Here is a 12,338-nt window from a genome sequence, read left to right as displayed (position 1 = left end):
ATGACGTAAGTTGAGTACAGGGGCCTCCTCAGACTGGTGGTTTTTTGATGGGTGCATTCTGCAACTTGTCATTGACTCAGTAGCAGGCCACATCCACACCAGACATTCAAAGCACTTTTATATCACTTTATCAGTCATGGCTTCCCCCAAAGACTGCTGGGAACTGTAGTTGTTAAGGATGCTGAGAGTTATTAGAAGACTTCTGTTCCCCTCACAGAGCTACAGAGTTCCCTGGGAAAAGGGATTGATTCCTAAGAACTGTCAGCATACTTAACAAACTACATTTCCAATAATTCTTTAGGGGGAAGCTATGACTAATAAACTGGCATAAAAATGCTTTAAATGTATACTGCAGATGTAGCCAAAGTGCATCAGTGGTGGATTTATACTGGATTGTCCACACATCATTTATTAATTGTTCTGAACTCTTCTCCAAAGTTACCAGATTATTGCCATCTGGAGGGGAACTCTTGCATTATAATGCAACAGAAACGGAACCAGACCATTTCTGGTATAGAAAGTTACAGGATTTCAGTGGGAAGTTATGGAACATGTACCAATTGGAAACAAAGCTGTATGTTTACCTTGTGTAGAACCACCCCAATATCATCATTATCATAAATCATGAACGCACAATACAAAGGACTTCAGGAGGTCCCACAGGCATTGTGGAGCCCAGTTTGCACCTTGGTACATCAGCACTGGGAGAACAGCTGCAGCACTGGGGGACTGGAGAAGACCTGCCCTGGGAGTGAGTAGTTGAGCATCTGGGTGCTTGCTTGCTTACTCCTTTGGGTTGCTGTCTCTTGAGACAGCTGAGGTCCCTAGTAAGTGCTGCAAGGACTGGGACCCCCTGCCTGACTCTGACTCCAGAGAGAGGCTGCAGTTAATCTTGCAGCCTCTTGCATCAGCTCCTGGCAGGGTCAGAGGGCATAAAAGCCTGGCTGTTGGCCCTTCGGGAGCCCCTTAGGGAGTCCTGAGGGCAAGGGCACTACCTCTTCTTTTCTTATTGTTAACCAATCTAGAGGAGATTGGTAGTGGGGTAGGTAGGCGTATGGCACATGTGTAGTTCCTGTACAGAGTGAGAACCTGTGCAGTGAACTGACATAGGAAAAAGTTGCTTAAATGCCTTCAGAGTGAGAATCTGCAACTGGCAGAAGGCTGGACCTCCCTAGATGTGACACAGGAGGAGAGTAGATGTGCCCTGTGTGAAAGATATTGAGTGGCTTGACTTCCCAGTTCTCTCAGAGGCCTACTGAGATAACTGGTTCAGGTAGGTTTTGTTGGTGGGCATTTGTTGTGCCCATATCAGGTGTTTAGGAGGAGTCTTAGTAAGGAAGGACATGGGTGATGCCACCCCAATCTCAGTGATCATAGGAAGAGAGAGGTATAGCCATGGGGCGGTGGTGAGCTACCATACAAGACGAAGGCAAGGCTATTTACCCCTTATTCCTTGCTCCCACTCCTTCCATGGATGGGTTCCTCGTTGCTCATCTGCTGTGCCCACTGGTCTGTGTGTGTTGTTTAACTCCAGATTGGTACACAATAAGACACTTTACTGAATATCTCAGTATCCCTAAGATGTAGAAAGAATTGCAGTAATAAAATGCATAACTAAATTGCTTTGCTCATTAGCGGGAGTGCTTAGCTCACTGTGAAAATGTACTTTCATGTGAAGTACTGACCATTGCCAAATTCATTAGAACACCAAATTCACTAGAACACGATGCAGAGAAGTACAGTACCTATGCAATGCCTATGCAAAATGCCTGTGTAATACTGTCATGTCTATGTCATTCTGATGTGTTAAATCCTGATTGGTAGATGCTAAAGTCTTTGTCCTGAAACGCATAAAAACCAAAGGCAACCAGTGCCATAGTGCAGTTCTCCACTCACTCAGAGGGAGACTGACCAAGTGTACACTTGTCATCCAGTAAAGGCCTACCTTTTTGCTCCAAGCCTGTGTCTTCAAAATATTTTATTCAAGGACCCCCAGCAAAAGAATCCACAGGAGAAATACAACATTCTCCAACATCAGGCTGTTAACACATTTGCCCCTGAGTGCCCTTTTTGGCATTGGGCCCCCAGATTTGCACCTTGGTACACCAGTGAACTAAGGACAATGAAACAGGCTGGATGACGACTAGAGCGCAAGTGGCAAAAGATGTGCTGTGAGATCGGGCATGAGTAAAACATCATAACCATGCCTACTGTGTGGCAGTGAGGGTGGCAAAGAAGGCCCATTTCTCTGCCACCCTCACATCCCCAAGTAGCCGTCCAGTGGAGCTTTTCCGTATTGTCAGGGGTCTGTTTACATCAACTCCAAGAAATGGAGTTTTAGACCATTTGGAGGCCCACTGTGAATTGTTTGCAAGGCACTTTGAGGGTAAAGTTGCTTGCATCCGTAGAGTCTTGATGCCCCAACCACACCTATTGTAGTCCCCAGTGAGGTGTCCAGTGCAATGTCTGCTGCAACTTCTTAGGATCGGTTTCAATTGATGCGCCCTGATGACATGGACAAGGTGCTTATGACGATGCGGCCAGCAATATGTCCTCTCTACTCTGGTCCTTCTTGGCTTATTAAAGCTTGCCGAGGGGGGTTGACTGAGTGGATCCAGGATGTAGTCAATGCATTTTTGTGGAAGGGAGTGGTTCCAGCCACCCTGAAAGAGGTGGTGATCCAACCACTCGTGAAAAAGCCCACCCTGGACCCATTGGTTTGTGACAACTATTGCGCGGTCTCAAATGCCCCCTTTTTAGGGAAGGTGATTGAGAGGGTTGTGGAGCAGTAATTGCAAGTATTCTCAGATGAAACATTATTTTGACTCATTCCAATCTGGGTTCAGGCCTGGTTATGGGACTGAATCGGCCTTAGTTGCCCTGATGGATGACCTTTATCGGGAGGAGGACAGGGGAGTGCAACCCTGTTATTCTTACTTGATCTCTCAGCTGCTTTTGATACCAGTGACCATGGTATCTTTTTGAGCCAACATGGCGAGATGGGTATTGGAGGCACTGTTTTACAGTGGTTCCAGTCCTATCTCCAGGGTTGTTTTCAGATAATAGTATTGGGTGATTGTCTTTCAGCCCCTTGGTAGTTGTGTTATGGGGTGCCACAGGATACCATCTTGTCTCCAAAGCTGTTTAACATCTGTATGAAGCCCTTGGGAGCAATCATCAGGAGATTTGGGGCGAGGTGTCAGCAGTATGCTGATGCTACCCAGCTCTATTTCTTTGAAACACCTGAATCGGGAGAAGCCGTGCAAGCCCTGGACTGGTGCTTGGACTCGGTGGTGGGCTGGATGAGGACCAATAAATTGAGTCTGAATCCTAGCAAGATGGAGGTGCTGTGGGTTGATGGTTCCCAAGTTCAGATGATTGGTCAGTTATCTACTTTGGATGGGATTGCAAGTTCATAATCTTGGGGTGTTCCTGGATCCATCTTTGTCACTAGAGGCCCAGGTGACCTCTGTGGCTAGGAATGCCTTTTACCAGCTTCAGCTGGTAGGACATCTTCGGCCATTTTCTGGACTGGGATAGCCTGACCACAGTTATCCATGCACTGGTAACCTCCAGGCTACATTACTGTAATGCACTCTGTGTGGGGCTGCCCTTGAAGTTGGTCTGGAAGCTGCAGCTGGTGCAAAATGCAGCGGTGTGACTGCACACTGGGGTAGGGTATCAGCAACATGTCACCCTGCTGCTGAAAGAATTGCAGTGGTTGCCCATTAGCTACTGAGCTAAGTTCAAGGTTCTGGTTTTGGTGTACAAAGCCCTATACAGCTTGGGACCAGGATACCTGAAATATTGTCTTATCCCTTATATACCCAGTCGATCACTACGTTCTGCAGATGAGGGCCTCCTGCAGATACCATCTTATCAGGAGGTCCATTCTGCACAACATAAGAAGTGGACTTTCAGTGTAGTGGCCTTTGGAATTAACTTTGGAATTAACTTCCCTTAAATGTTAGACAGGCACCATCTCTGTTATCTTTTTGGCGCCTGCTGAAGACTTTCCTCTTTCAACAAGCCTTTTAAGTAGAGACCTTATCCCAGTCTGTGTTGGAATTGCTTTTTACGAAGTTTTAAACCTTTTTTTTTTTAAAAAGGATGTTTTTAAAGACATTTTATTTTAATATATTTTAAAGTCTGTTTTTAAGATGTTTTAGAATGTTTTTAGTGTTTTTGTTTGCCGTCCTGGGCTCCTACTGGGAGGAAGGGTGGGATATAAATTTATATAAATTTATATAAAGAGATAAATTAATATATAGGAAGATCATGGTTTATACTACCATTCCTTGATCCCAAATATGCTGGGTTGGGTTTAGGAACTTTTAAAATTTGTATAAAACTCTTCTTGGGGCAAAAATAAAAAAGGGAAAGTTGACTAAAATAGCACCCTGAACTGAATGCCATAATACCACCAATCCACCTCATGAAAAGCCTCTCGAGGAAGGCCATTCCATAACTGTGACGCCTGTTATGGAAATGTCTCTCCAGAGAAGCTTGCCTGGTGCCAACATTGCTGTCTTTTATTTTTTTATTATTAGATTTATATCCAACCCTTCCTCCCAGTAGGGACACAAGGCAAAAACCTTTTTTTTAACCCAGACATTTTAGATTTTGTATGTTGTGTTTTTATGTGCTACTGTGATGTTGGTTAAATCATAGAATCATCGAGTTGGAAGGGGCCTACAAGGCCATCAAGTTCAATCCCCTGCTCAATGAAGGAATCCAAATTAAAACATACCCAACAGGTGGCTGTCCAGCTGCCTCTTGAATGCCTCCAGTGTTGGAGAGCCCATCACTTCCCTAGGTAATTGGTTCCATTGTCATACTGCTCTAACAATTAGGAAGTTTTTCATGATGTTCAGTTGAAATCTGGCTTCCTGCAACTTGAGCCCATTATTTCATGTCCTGCACTCTGGGATGATCGAGAAGAAATCCTGGCCCTCCTGTATGTGACAACCTTTCATGTATTTGAAGAGTGTTATCACATCTCCCCTCAGTTTTCTCTTCTCAAGGCTAAACATGACCAGTTCTTTCAGTCTGTCCTCATAAGGCTTTGTTTCCAGTCCCCTGATCATCCTTGTTGCCCTCCTCTGAACCTGTTCCAGTTTGTCTGCATCCTTCTTAAAGTGTGGTGTCCAGAACTGGACGCAGTATTCAAGATGAGGCCTAACCAGTGCTGAATGGGGAGAACTAATACTTCACATGGTTTGGAGATGAATCTGTTAATGCAGCCTAAAATAGCATTTGCCTTTTTTGCAGCCACATCACAATGTTGGTTCATGTTCAACTTATAATCAACAATCCGAATATCCTTCTCACATGTAGTACTGCTGAGCCTCGTATCCCCTCATCTTATAATTGTGCATTTGGTTTCTTTTTCCTAGGTGTAGAACTTTGCACTTATCCCTGTTAAATTGCATTCTGTTGTTTTTAACGCAATGCTCCAGCCTATCAAGATCCCTTTGAATTTTGTTTCTGTCTTCCAAGGTATTAGCTATCCCTCCCAATTTTGTATCATCTGCAAATTTGATGAGCATTCTCTGCACCTCCTCATTCAAGTCATTAATAAAAATGTGAAGAGCACTGGGCCCAGGACCGAGCCATGCCAATATCCCCCAGTTTGAGAAGGAACCATTGATAAGCACTCTTTGAGTATGATTCTGTAGGCAACTGTGGATCCACCTGATAGTAGTTCCATCCAGCCCACATTTAGCTAGCTTTCTAATCAGAATATCATGTATTTTAATTACTGTTAACCACCCCAGAATTTATTTTGATGAATCATACACATATTTTAAGTAAGAAATAAATCATCCAAGGCCTGGGTTCAATAGTTATTCAGGTTCTTCAACAGCTAAGCTGTGTACACAGCATTCATTTAAAGCACATTATTTCCCCCAAAGAATTCCGAGAACTGTAATTTGTTAAGGATGCTGGGAATTGTAGGTCTGTGAGTGGTAAACTATAGTTCCCAGGATTCTTTGGAGGAAAGCAAGGTGTTTTAAATGTATGGTGTGTACACAGCCCTATTTTCAGATTCAAATGCAATAGCAGCACTGGGCCAATGGTTTACTGACAAAAGTATTCCATGCAATCACTGTCTCACAAGAATATGTTTATTCTGTGTTTTGGCTCACTTGCATACACTAGTACCACAGCTGTATGCTCATCTGTGCCCCATAACAGTAGCATGCCAACAATGGACGTATTAAGGACCAGCAATATATGTGATAGGCATATTTAAATAGGATGGTGCCTGTGTGGAATGTTTATATGGATTAAGTGATTTGCCTATGGCAAGTGTCATGTTTAAATGGGGTCTTGGAACAGCTAGTTATTTCATTCGTTCACTTCCCAATGTCAGCTGGGAGGTTTACACTTTAGAAGTACACACACACATCCACCACATATTTTATTTATTTATTTAATCAATGCATATACAGCTTAATATTTAAAAGCCTCTGAGTGTATTCACAGTATTCCAGTATACACAGTATTCCAGTCTGCTCTTTCACCCATCCTCTTCCCTTGCCTCATTGGGGAGGTTAAAATAAAGCTTTGGAACATTTAAATGGGCAGCTAGGATCTCTGTTTTGGCAGCTGGTGGAAATCCTATTTCCCTCCCTACTCTGCACATTCCATATTGCATTTCTGGAAACAATTTGAAGGTTTTTTTGTGTGTATGTGTATTCGTTTTTTTTTTTTTAAATGCTAGTGGAATCATGTGGCAGCGGCTGCTTTAAATTAGGTAATGACTTCACAAGGGATTTTGGAATTGGGTAGTGTGGGTGTAGCACTGACATGCAAGCCTCATGGTTTAACAACTATAAAATGCTATGCCTGAGAGCCTATGGAATGTTTTGGAATAAGAGGCATTGCCCTATTGCTAGTGCTAGGTGGCAGCAGATTCTTTCCATATACAAGGAGTGTGCAAGCGTTCTGTGATACGCAGGATTGCTTTCCAGATGTTTTGTACGAGACGAGCATACTCCTAACCCGCTGTTATGACACATCATGGAATGTTGAGACAATATGCCAATTTGTAGGATCATAATCTCATTGTAGCCATCACAATTAACTGAAGGCAGGCAAATTGTTAATTATTTTGAGGCAGACATTGCAATGATACAATGAGCTGATGGAAAGCAGCTAAGTTTGCAGATTTTACATTACAGAGAGAGGTGGGAGGGGAAAATCAGTTCTTTTAACAATTTAAATGAATATGATGTGGATCAGTTTGCATTGACCAAAACTGCTAAGCATGCTTCCTCTTTGGTGGTATCATTTGTTTGCAACTTCTGGTTCGTCACAACTAGTAGTAATAAATCTTGAGATGTTGTGGATGTGATCACTTGGCCTCAAGTGGCATTAGTTGAGGTTCACTTTTAGAAAATATTTTCACACAACTATCAATGTTGCTAATTTAGTAAATTAAAAGGCCTTCTGTACCACATTTTCAAACATCACGTATTTTCTGAAGCTAAGACACTTAAACTTAATTTTTTAAAAATAAAAACAGAGCTTCTGCATTCCAACAAGTGTCTGTACTGCACAGACATATATGAAGGGCCCCGAGGAGCCATCAGGCTGTGGACCATCGACTCCCATAATTACATGGATGCAATAGTTAAATACACAAAGAGGAATGGAGAGCAGGCTATTGGAAGTCTACTCCCATTAATAATCCTATAAAAAGTATTTTTCTCACTGGAAATTTTGTCTTGAAAAACCAGGATTTTTTCATCTTCTCCTGTGGAGACAGGAGACAGTCTGTTACTGCAGTATTCACAGCTGCAGACCTGCAAGCCCACTCAGTTGGTGACTCATCAGCTGCAACAGCTCATAACACAGCCCTTCATTTACCGTCCTCTTTTCTTATTACAGCAAAGCCAAATTTCAGCTTTTGTACTGAAAAAATGTGTTAGCATTTCACTCCCAGGCCCCTACAAGATGGCTGCAAAAGCATTTCCCCCCCTCTGACAGCCTGTGTTTATCAAAAGGTGTTTTATGAAGTGTCCCTGCTTAGCTGTGAAGGCAAATACCTTCCTTCTTAAAATTAACTGAAGCAAAATGTAAAGGTTTACTTGGGGTTCCTCTCCCCCTCCCCTCTCTTTATATTCTAGGCTTAGACATTTTCCTCAACCAGTTCCAAACTACGCTGAATTACGTGTCTTTTAAGATTTCTTTTCCAGTAAAAAAAAACATGGGAGACCCAGCTACAGAATTCACCACCACCACCGTGAATTAAAGGCGAAGTATATTGTGTAAGTCGCCCAGAGTGTCTGTTAAGTCAGACAGATGAGCGACTAACAAATAAAATTTTATTATTATTATTATTATAAAGGTTGTAGTCCTGTGTAAACAGAATAGAAGGAATCCCCAATGGGAGTGTCATCTAAGTTAACATGTATAATGATCTGTCTGCACTGTTTCAATCCTTTGCATGCTCAACTGGGAGTAGATTACACTGATCTCAGTGGGACTTACTTCTGAGTAAACATGTACGATCATGCATAGCAAAGATCCATCACAATTAAAAAAAAAAATCTACCTCACCTCATCAAAAACACCCAGGGTTGGTAACAAGCCTGTAACTGCTAACAGAAAACAGCTATTTGCAAGATTTTCTTTAAAAGAAATTATTGATCCAGTTAACATTCAATTATAGCCAATAACATTTAATGGATTATAGTAATTCCACATCCCTGTACCAATTCAACCCCATCAACACTCAATGAGTCACCTAAGCAGAATTTTTTTTGTTAACAATACGTCCCATACCCAGCCTTTGTCAAGTCTCCAGGGGAGGAAATTCAATACTTGTGGGACAGCCACCTAGAATGCAGATCTACATGCTTTAGCTCTCTTGAATTGGTGCACAAATGATAAGAGGTTAATTCTCCAGCCCAGCAGCCATGATTGGCCAATGCATCAGGAAGCTGAATTACCAGATGTTGCTGAATTACAACCCCCATCAGCCCTAGCAAGTATGGACAATGGACAAGGATGAGGGAAGTTGTAGTTTAACATCTGGAGGGCCAAAGGTTTCCCACACCTGATGTACTATATAGGATGGAACTATATAGGATGGAACACATGAATCTGGCATCTGCCCTATGCTGACTCAGGCCATTGGTCCATCAAGCCCATTAGGGTTCTTCAGGATCTTTCCCAGCCCAAAATCTAACTGGAGATGCCAGGAATTGAATGTGAAGTCTTCTGCAAACTGCTACTCTTCCCAGTGAAGAACATAAAACAGTTTTTTGGATCTAAGTAAACATTGCATTTCAGATCATTTACACAAATATTGAGATTCCATAATTAAATATTTGACTATGGAGGTATTTATTTGCATGTTCAATCAATGTTAGTGTTTATGTGATTTAGGAAGAGCTAGTATTATCAATGAGCTTACTTTCCAGCCATCCACAAAAAGGGATCATCAAAGCATTTATCCCTGCCTCTTTTTCCTGTGATGAATTTTAGATTGTAAGCTTGCTGGGGCAGGGGACTGTCCTCTCGTACTCTGTAAAGTGATGTGCATATTAATACTGCTATATTAATAATACATCATCATAATAATGTATTATTTAATCAGAACTGTATGTAAGGGTAGAAATAGGCCATCAGGTGGAGGCAACTTGTGGAGCCTTTTCTTAGAGTCCCCCATACCTCAGGACAGGTCCTTTAGAGAGCACAGGGACTGCAGTGAGGAGAAGGGATGCTTTTTTTTTTTTGCATGAGTATCCTTGTGTGAGTGTAGTATTAGATACTATCCAAGATCTTCCCCTCCCCTCCTTTTTTAAAAAGGAGAACAATTGTGCAACACATACCTTTAGCATATGAAAAAGGATTAATGGGAAACTGCTCCCCCACCCTGCATAGGTTCCCCAGCTGGTGAGTGGTGAACCAACTCATATTTCTAAGTCAGTATGTGTAGGGCCAGGTTGTTCCATAGATTTCTGCAGGGAGCAGTAACACCAGGCTTAACTGTGACATGCAAATCACACTTTTAAGCAGCTATTATGTAGCTCCTAGTCATCTGAGTCCAGCCTATTATTCCATATCTCTGTTTTAAAGTTGTGGCCTCTTTCCTGACAAAACATCCTGCCCCTTCTGCAAGACAAAAGAAATTTCAGGTGAGGCAATTTTTCCTGTCACAGGGCTGCAGTAATGGAGAAAGCTGCACCTGTTGATTTTTTGCATGTCCTGCAGCTATTAAAGGCACAGTGCACTGGTCAGGAAAAGGGAAGCAGGCCGTTTGGTTCTCCATCTGTAAAATTTAATGGGCATATCAGTCTACTTCTGACCCACATCAATTTAACATATGTTCATCCATAAATTTGTTCTATCCCTTTTTCACATTAATCCAATAATTTTCAATATAACAAATCCATACAAAATATTTAAAACAGCATTTAGATGTGTATTTTATCTAAATGTAAATACCGGTATTTAAATATGTATTTTATCTCAATCTTTGCCATTTCTAAACCATTTTATTCTAAAATAGGTTCTTTTTTGTACACATTTTGGTATTTTTTTGAGCCAAGAACTACTGCAAAATTCAGGGAAGGGCAAAATCTGAAGGATCATTCCGTTCTGATCTGTGTACTAGTCCAGGAAGTGGAAGCTGGGTTGCGTTGCTTAAAATGTGAATCAAGCAAAATTCTCTTCCATCCCTATTCACCTAATAGGGGTTTTATGAGGACAACTGAAAAGGATTGTAAAATGCTCTACAAATATAAAAACACTACACAAATACTTAGCAATTAACTCTAGTGACTTTGTTTGTTCAGCAGATGACTACAATCTAAGCCTTGTAGTGTGGTCTTCCATTAATGTAATAGAAAGGTAGCATTCTTCTGAAATCAGATCAGCTACTAGCTGCTATACTATTCTATGAAAGAAAAGATCTTTATGGAGAATGCATGGGGAAGTGTGGTTAAAAACAACAATCCCAAATAATAGGTAATTCACATCCTTGAGCAGTAGCGTAGTGGCAAATTCAGAAGTGCAGGGTCCTTTCATGTTAGTCACAGCCATGCCCCCTCCCCCTTTCTTACTGCTGAGTTGGGAATGAGATCCTTGTTAATGCCTCCCACAACAGACATCCCTAGGAGCCAATGACCATGAAAGGGGAGAGTGTTTGCTGCTGAGAAGAGCCTTACAGTTGCTGACTCACCTCCTTTCATTCAGATTGGCTCCAATCTGCAGGAAAGGTCAAGGAAGTATGTAGAAGACTCTTCTCAGTGGCTAACATACTCCCCTTTCATGCTGATTGGCTCACAGGATGCTGGAGACAGAGGGACCCTGCTCCCAAAAAAGTAAAGGGTCTAAGACATCCCCCCCCCCGAGACCTTGGATGACTACAACCCTGTCCTTGAGATAAATACACTGTTCATTTAGTTTTCTCTGGATTACACTAGTGGCTTCAACATTTATGTCTCTTTAAAAATAATTATCCCACAATCAGGGTGGATTTCCATCTTTCTCTCTGTCACACACACACAGTACACACCCTGAAGTTGGCCAAACAAAAACACTTATTAGAAAAAGAGACAACATTCAACACTTTTTGGTGGAATGTGAAAGGAACACTTGGGTATCTTGCAACTGAACCATTTAAGTTCAGACAGCTCTCACATACCCAATTACAACATGCTAGTCCGTGGGCCACACTAGCTATTTACCTGATTGTAGCTCTTTATAATGATGCAAACATGTAAGTAAAATGCATAAGTAGAGATGTGAAGACTCAGAAAAAATTAGGAAAAAATATGTCCCCTCCCCACCAAAACTTTTTTCTGTTTTTTCCCCAGGCCTTCATATCTCTGTTTGCAAGTCATCCAGAGGACTCTGTAGGTCCATGGGGCAGGACAGAAATTGCAAAATAAATACAATAAACTTGGACAACTTGAAAGAATTTGGGACTAAGGCACAAGTGGCCAATCTATGATGCAGGAAATAGGTTTTGTGGCACATCTGCATAAGAGCAGGCAGATGTGGCTATACCATAGCCAGGACAGCAGCGCACTGATCTTCCATTTCTATACTGAACTGTTCCCTGTTCCCTGACTAGAGGCAAAACCCATATCAAACAATGGGTTGCTGCATACGTTCTGCCATATGTTCAAGAATGGCACTATCTAATACTTATGCCTTGACTTGTGACACACTTGCCAAAAAGGTTGCCCAAAGCCTCTTCTTCATCTCAAATAAGAAAGCCACTAGGTGGCACAATGGCACAACTCAAGGTCTACCGTGGCTATTGCTGTAGTCAATTAACTGGACTTCTAGCACAGCTGTTGCTGAAGGGATGTTAT

Source organism: Rhineura floridana, chromosome 7 (genome assembly GCF_030035675.1).
Source record: "Rhineura floridana isolate rRhiFlo1 chromosome 7, rRhiFlo1.hap2, whole genome shotgun sequence".
NCBI lineage: Eukaryota > Metazoa > Chordata > Lepidosauria > Squamata > Rhineuridae > Rhineura > Rhineura floridana.
The sequence above is the reverse complement of the archived record's forward strand: the minus strand, read 5'-3'. Positions refer to the sequence as shown.